At 31.1% G+C, this 8,919-nt stretch overlaps 1 pseudogene; it reads right to left on the bottom strand.

Moving 5' to 3' along the window:
• Positions 1-2,870: 2,870 nt before the first annotated feature.
• Positions 2,871-3,862, bottom strand: LOC110097962 (annotated as a pseudogene).
• Positions 3,863-8,919: the final 5,057 nt, after the last annotated feature.

The following is an 8,919-nucleotide window of genomic DNA, read 5'->3' as shown; positions in this document are numbered from 1 at the left end:
GAAAATCCAACACAAAACTTTCTATTTTCTTTGAATTTCTCGATTTATATTACGTTGTCAATGCCCGAAATTACAACTAATATTTAGTATTTATAGTTTCGAGCAATAAATAATTCTCCAAAGCTATAGTTTCAGGCATTTATATTGGTTCAAGTCATCTCTATGTGCCTTATCTAATATAAAACCATATACAATAATATTTACATATAAAGCATTTCCATTTATAATTATCTTTAAAAAGAGACAACATGTTACAGTTAGAGAACATTTTGACATTTGAAGTAGAGAAAAATTTCTTTCCTAGCCATTAACATTAATAATCTATATGGATATGAATTTGTATTAAAATTTTTGCAAATTTATTTTCAAGAGCATAAGCGAAAAATTCTTTTGAAAAAAATTCAACATGAAATTTCTAACAGAATTTTTCGTTGAAATTTTTACTAAAAAGTTTTGCTAAAATTCCACTGAAAATCCACCCAAAAATTCTTCGACAATTTTTTTTTTTTTTGCGATTGTTTTTTTTTCTAATGTGCATTTCATTAATAAAAAATGTTCAGTCAAAAATCAGCCAAAAATGCATATTTTTTACTAAAATTTGCTAATTTTTGATGAAAAATTCCACATGATATTAGCCATTTTCTTTTAGATACTTGGCTTAAATAATAAAAAAAGTATACAATAATTGTTAATAATATTGATGTTAAAGTTTTAGAGGTGAAGGAAGGATAGCAGCATGATTGTGATAGATTTGGGCTATATTTTTTTTTCAGGAAGAGCTAGAGCAGGATGTGGTGGAACCTAGTGAGATGCTCCAAATTATTTGCGGGATATCTAAGATAAAAGAAAGATTATAAATATAAATTTCTTACTACAAAAGTATCATTTAAAGCTACAAAACTAATAAGCAAAGCAAACGCCATGAAGTTTCTCTAGGAAGAATGACTTCCCCTATCTTTGTTATTTCTTTAAAAAAAATTTTAGTTTTACTAAATGCTTGATATTTAAAAATATTACCCAAGAGAAAATATAAATAACACAAAAAAATCTCAATTGTGTATGCATATTAATAAATTCTTCATTGAATATGTTTTGGGCTTTATATTATAAAAATATAGATATTTTCAAATATATCTGTTATAGTTCTTGCATAATGGAACAACACTCTTTAATTCTCAAAATATGGTTCACATAATATAATATTATTAAATATCTCAATTATATTGATTGTACTTCTTGCACCTTGATACTTGATAAAATGAGGTGGTAATGTTCACATAACACAATGAAATCCAACTATGACTAAAAAATCAGTGGATTAGGCACTTAGCATTTTCTTACTAATGACTATCACAACTAATATCCATTCATTAGAAATGAAAATTTAAAAATTTAAAAAATAAATAAAAAGTACATTGATAATCCAAGCATTAAAAAGATAATTAACTTGTGTTGAGCATAAACCACATCAATGCTCTTTAACTTAGAAGAAGTCTTACATGATGAGATAAATTTCAAATAAGATAGCAAATATCCAATTTCATGAAATGTTTGAGTGTTTTGTTTGTGGAGATAAACATGTAAAATCAAGTCTTGTAAAAGATGATCTCTAATATCTACATGTAGGAAAACATTCAATCCCAAAGCTTTTATTTTAGTCACTATATTTCACCAATTGTCATAAGTTTGGGATTTTTCTTATGGTTTTCTGCTTTTGACTTCAATGCTTCCCAATTGCCATAAGTTTAGGAATGTTCTTATCTTTCTATGCTTCCAACTTCAATATATCTAAGGTTCCCTTTTATCATATATTTATGATTATTCTCTTTAAGGCATGGCAAAAATCAAATTCCAATGACATGTGCATGCTGCGAGCAAGTGTTGAAAACATGTTTCTCAAGAACATGCATGCAATCCATCCGGAACTAAATTTGAAGCGGATTATAAAATTTTAATATCTTCAGGTTTCGAAAACCTCTTGTACTAAACGACAACTCTAGTGACATGCTCAAAATGCCATCTAGTCTAAGGCAAAGCAAGTTGGGAAGAGTTTTGAAGACTTCCAAGTCGTCCATTTTTTCTACATGTAAATTCAATTTTGTTCGGCTTGTGAGCAAAGAAGTAGGATTATTTATGTTCAAATTAAATATTTCTAATGGTTTTGGCAAGTCATGTAAGGTCAGTGAAAGAAGAGATCTACTTAATATTTCCTAAGAAGCATGTAAGGATATATATATATATATATATATATAAATTTTTTTTTTTTGGCACGTAAGGAGAAATGTATTTTTGGTGATGTTGAAACCACAATAATCCATAGCTTCATCAATTGGGTTAGGTACCCTAGTTTGTCACCTTTTTTCATATTAAAAATTTCCAAGCCCTCCAATATTTCCAAATCTGTAAGATTTCTCAACACTCCAAGTTTCATAGTGGTACAATGCATTAGAAATGGTGAAGCAGTCAAAGCTTTGCAATTGAGCAATATAGCCTCTATATGCCAATAAAACATATGTCCAATGTCACCAAATTCTGAATATTACTTTATGATTTGAGGAAGGTAAACTTTAAAATTATTGAATAAGTTATTAGATAAGCTTATTTTTAGGCTCAAGTATCGAAAATGCCTTAACTTAGAAAGAATTCATAAGAAGCTACACATTTCTTCTTCATGGTCAAATTAATAATATTCAAACACCTAGACTCTCAGTAATTTAAATCTTCGAAGCAAGAATGTGATCTTTTCATAAGCACAAATTGACAATGATGTAACCTCTGATAGGTCAACAATTATCTTGAAGGCATCCAATTTGATTTCTTTCTCTCTGAAGAGATAATCATCGAATCACATTTTTTGCTCGAAGAGTTTCTCAGTTTAGCTTATCATGGATTGAAACAATATTTTCCTCCATTGACTTGAACATAATTACTTCAAGCATGACATCATGAATTTGACAACTTCTCACCATCCCTTTCCTACCCACTTATTACAACAAGATAAGATTTCTACTAACAAGCTCATTGACATAGTAAAATGCTACAACCTCTATGCTCATGGCATATTGGTTGCTCACTAGCCTCTCAGTTTCCCAGAGTTGAATCAAATTCTTATGTTTGATAAGATCGTCCTCTGGAAAAATTCCAAGATATAAAAAAGAAGGCTTGAGAAGGTGTGGGAGGTGATTGTAGCTAAGAAGTAGTACCTTCATCATGCCTTCAAGGCTTAGTTTGGTTTGAAGCACTGAAGAAAGTTGTTTAGCAAATTTGTCTAAAGGGTGATGATCGTTGAGGGTTGGCATGCTTTTGAGAACTCATGCCATTGCAACAATCGCAAGTGGAAGTCCGCCACATTTTGCAACAACATCATTTAATACATTCTTTAGATGCTCTGGGCAGTGCTTATTGGGACCAAACACTCTCATTTAGAATAACTCCATTGACTTTTCCTTTGAAAGTAGCTCTAGCTTGTAGACATAGTTAGCCCCATCAGCATCGGTGTAGGAATCGTTCCCAACTTCCTCTATCCGCATTGGGACTATTATTGTGCTTTGATTGTTATTTTCAAGTAGAGGATATTTTATGATCTCCCATGCATTAATGCTTCATATGTCATCCAACACTATAATATAACACCTATTTTGTAGTAATTTTTCAAGTCATTTGATGAGATCCTCCTTACTTTGCATGTTGTCGAAACCTCCTTAGTTTAAATTTTGTTAATATAATTCTTTTGTATTTGCTTAATATCCATTTTATAGATGGGAGATGTGATTGTCCTGATGATGTCTCTTAAAAGTACATTCAGATTGAATGACTGTGAGATGGTGATTCAGGCACGGTAGTCGAAGTACTCATCTACCATTTGCAGGTCCTCCTATACCCTTTTTGTGAGAGTGGTCTTACCATGTCCATCCATGCCTAACACAGAGATGACCCTATGCTACTGCTCATCCCTAATCAGTAAATATTTAAGCATCCTTTTAGGTTCATAAATGCCCACCAATTGAGCCTTTTGCATTAACAAGGCACTGAGTTGATGGTCGAGGAAAAAGGGTCCCGTTGAGCTATAAACATTATAAGAGCCTTAGGTAATTTTAGTAATTCCATAATGCAATAAACAATCATTTATGTTAGCAATATTTTATTTGAGGTCTTGAATCTCAGCTGCGATCTCATGACTAAGATGTAACGTGAAAAGCAATTGAAGCTGACAACCCGATAAATTTAAGAAATTGCTACAATGAAACAACATGCAAGGTTATGTGCTGCTCATTTAAAAATTTTTAATGTGAATAACAAGTTATGGGTTCAAACATATCCAAAATTTAACCAAATTACAGTTGTGATCTAATGTTAAGTTCGCTATAAATTAATAAAAAACATTTATTAAGTTTAATAAATTTAATTAGTTAATTTTTTAGCTTGATAATAAGGAATTGGGTTTAATACATTTTATTGAAATAATATCCAACAAAAAAACTAAATCTAAAGATATTATTTATTTTTTTAAAGATTTATTTATTTTTTGTTAATAAGGAATTGAGTGTAATGCATATCTATTTCTTAATAGGGATCAACTTTCCCCATGTATCCAAAATATGTATTTGACATCAAAGCTAATTAAAGCTCACGAAAACATAGAGCTCACTAAGGAGCACTTATCAAGCCATTCCAATTATAGTACTTGCATAAGTGGATAACTACGAGCTGCCAAATTGCAAGGACCTAATTCATTCAGTGAACTCGGACTTAATGGCTAATTAAATCAATTCATCCAAGCCAGTTTGTGTGAAAACTTACCAAGGCATGTACACCAACTTTAGAACAGATTTTCTCCTCATTTGGAGAACACCATATGTTTAGTGCAATTAATATTTAAAAGTTTTTAAAAAATTAATAAAGTATTGCAAGCCTTCATTAGCCCTTATAATATAATTTATTCATTTTCATTTTTCTTGAAGAAACTAGATTAATTCTTATATAAATTTGGATCAAATATTCTTTCAAGTGTTGTGAACATAATCTATTGGAAAGAACTAAAAACCAAGAAAAATAGCTATAAAATAAAGAATAACAACACAAGAAAGAATAAATCGTAGTGGAAAATAAAGGCTTTATCAATAGCCAATAACTAAATAATGCAGATTAAATGGTAATCAAATAAGCCCTTTGGACTAAAAATGCAATTACAAGAACAAGATAAATACCTTGCAAAAGTTGGAAATAAAATGACTCATTCCCAAAACAAAGTTTAGATTTATTTTAATAAAATATTCATTTATTTATTTACATTTATATTCCCTACATTGGAATCATAATTTGGTTACTTCTATAATTCATTTTGCATAAAAATCATTTATATTTAGAGCATGTTTAAACCACTCCAAGCATTTATTTGTCCACACCATTTTTGTTATGGTTTATTAAAAATATTAGTAGTCCAAAGGTATTTTAATCCCTATAAATATCATCTTTTATGTAATAAAATTCAATAGTTCTTTAACAAAAAGAAATTATGGGAGTGATTCTCTTCTCTTTGCATGGTTCTTGTTTATTCAAAATTTTGTATTTACTTAGGTTTATAAAGCAATTTTCCTTTCTCGCACCTTTGTCCACGTCTTAAACATCCTCCAAGTTACTCAACATTCTAGCAGTGTGGTTTGGAAGGCACTGAGAGATATAAATCCAATGGGAAGCTATCCATGGCTGAAAGAAATTGATAAGTTTACTATTGTTGTGCTCAATATTGAAACTATTAACTGTTCTTTGAGCACATAGATTGGTTCTTCTTTTTTTAATTAGTTTAAATAATTTTTAATCATAAGAGCATGATTGTTGGAATTATCTTTTGTTGATCAGATTAATGACATTTTTATTATTTAATTAAGTGCAAGAATAAGGGAAGCTTTCTCTTAGGCCCACTATAACTATTTTTAATTTAGTTTAAACATGATCAATCATACAATTAAGTTAATAATTATGCTTAAGTCAAAGCTTTGTACCCTTTTCTTCATTATTTTTCCTCACTATTTTTTGGGGAAAATTTGGGTCAAACCCCATTTCATTGATAAAATAAAAGTAATACAACAACTCTAAAACCATATTCAAGTAATAGTAAAGAGAGTTGTTAAAAAAAGACAAAAACACAAAAAATTGAAAAGCAAAGTGAGGTCAGGGGAACTCAGGAGACAAGGGCTTGAACCAGACGGACTAGAGCAAAATCATGAAAGCATCATATATTGGTCCGTAGAAAGAGTCACATAAAAAGGGCCTTGTGGTTGCTAGATATCCACCAGAAATCAATTTCGCGGGGTGCTGAATCAACCAGGAAAATTTTAGATACTATAACCATCAAAGGGAGACCCTGAGCAGATCGGGTCCGAACATCATCTTCCCAAAAAAGAACTGACGCTGGAGGGGAAAGAAATCTAAATTTTAGCTATATTTTTCCATTTTGAAACCATCTTATGCCATATAAAGTTAAACAATACCCCCACCTTCAAATCAGAGAAAAAAAAGTTTCCTAAAGGTGTGGAAATTGGGCTTGTCCAACCCATTCCAAACCTTCGAAGCAGCAAGTTGTAAAAGAATAGGAATATAACGAATTTTTGTAGCAACTTAGGGAGGAATGAAATCGGGGAGAGACCAAACCCCATACCGAAGGTAATCATGAACCCATATCAGCCAGGACCAAGGTGGTTGCAAAAATTTCAAAATTGCATTGCCATTGCACCATGGGTCCTGAAAGAAAGAAAACTTGTATGCAATAGAGGATACATTAAGCTTAATTTTATCTTTAATCAAAGCAGCAGTGCGATATATAAACCTCCAAAATTTAGAAGAGGATGTTGGGGGCTGCTTCAAAGGAGAGGAAAACTTAAATCGAAACCAGTCAGAAACCAAAGAGTCCATATAGAGAAACCTCCAGATAAAAGAACATCCAACACCATGATACAAAGATTTGATACAAAGGTTACCCAAACCCCCAAATCTTAAAGGAAGATAAGTCTTATTCCAAGAAATAAGGCGAATTTTTTTATTAGATGTAGTCCCATGAAATAAGAACCGAGAAAACAATTTATCAATACTTTTGGTGCAAGATTTAGGTAAAATAGCTTCCCTAATCCAATATGATATCATGCTAGCAATGGAGATTTTGAGGAATTGAATTCCGCTTACAAAAGAAAGAAATTTTACTTTCCAACCATCAAGTAGAGTAAAAATTCTACTCAAGAGTGGTTACAAGTAGAAATTAGGTTTTTTTGTGGAAATGGGAATGCCAAGATATTTGAGATAAGATTCAGACAAGGAGAAACCAAGAGAGGAATTGATATCATTAGCACATACCAAATACTAAAAAAAGGATGGAGCATTATTCATTAGTAATGTGACGCCCAAAAACAACTGTAGAGGAAGAAAGTGTTTCCTTTAAGCATAGAGCATTAGCAGTGGAATCAACCCCAAAAACCAAAACATCATCCAGGAGGGAGAAAAACGAGAAGGTTCTCTGCCGTCGCCAAGAGGGCGAAAATAGAGTTTGGTATTCCGCCACGCCGGGTTGGTGAAAGGGAGGTTTGTATAGGCTTCTCCGCCTTGCCGAGGGGGGCAAAAGGAGAACTATTTTGATAATGAAAATCCCGGAGTGGAGGACTCCGGGGAGTGGACGTAGGTCATATTTTGACCGAACCACTATAAAATTCTTGGTGTGTTCTTTCCTTATCGTTGTTTACTTTTTGCTTGCATTTTAAATTTGTCATATCTATTGCATGTGAAATTTTGTGAAAGTAAAATTGCATAAATCTTTGTTTTAAAATTTCAAAAACAACAAAAAAAATTAGAACTCTTGTTTAGGGTTAATTTTATTAGGAAAAAGACTTTTACAATTCACCCCCCCTCTTGTCGTTTAGTAATTTCACATTTTGGTAATCATAAAAATATAAAGGGTTAGTAAATAACCAGCCCACCTTTATTTGATAATATACCTTTTAATTTCTAAAAATTTTGCATGTTTATCTTTTTATAACCTATTAATTTTAGAATGTGGCCTATGATTCAAACTAATTATTCTTTATCTTCATGTATTGTCTACAAAGTCAAAAGAAACATTCCTTTTACTAAATGGAGTAGAGAAGAACAAGACTATGTACAACTAAATGCTAAAAGCTTAAATTACTTTTTTGTGACTTAAGTATGAAAATTTTATGATTGTTTCTACCTATACCACTTACAAGGAAATTTGCAAAAGATTATGAATTACATATGAAGGTGCTAGTGAAGTCAAACATTTTAGGTCAACATATTATAACATGATTATAAACTTTTTTCACATGAAACCCTATGAGACTAACTCATACATATAAACTAGGTTCACTCGTGTATTGTCATCTTTGCTTGGTTTTGGTGGAATACCTTCAAACTCTGAGAAGGTCAATAAAATTCTACGTTGTCTACCTAAAAGTTTTAATGCCAAAGTCACTACTATATATGAATTTAAAGATTTGAATGTTTATTATGTTGATAATCTACTTGGCTCACTCATTACCTATAAATAATATGTGAGTCAAAGAGTTTTGGATGTATGTGATGAGAAGGCTAAAGTGCTAAAGGCCAAAGACAAAGATAAAAAATACTTAGGAGATGATGTGAGGGGATGGAGTTAATAACAAGCCAATTTAAATGTTTCCTAAAGCGCAAGCACAAGTGACAACTAGAATGGATAAAAGGTAAAAATGGTAAGATATATATATATATATAAAGTTTAATGCATGCTTGTATATTTTTAATTTCTTTTTTCTTTTGGGCTTTATTTATGAGTTGTTTTATCTCTCTTTTCAATGATGTCAAAGGGAAATAATATACCATAGTTAGCTTAATTTGTGGTCAACTATTATTATTAATATATTTTTTTATTATTTTTTA

The sequence above is a fragment of the Dendrobium catenatum genome, unplaced genomic scaffold, assembly GCF_001605985.2.
Source record: "Dendrobium catenatum unplaced genomic scaffold, ASM160598v2 fragScaff_scaffold_1338, whole genome shotgun sequence".
Lineage (NCBI taxonomy): Eukaryota > Viridiplantae > Streptophyta > Magnoliopsida > Asparagales > Orchidaceae > Dendrobium > Dendrobium catenatum.
The sequence above is the reverse complement of the archived record's forward strand: the minus strand, read 5'-3'. Positions and strand labels throughout refer to the sequence as shown.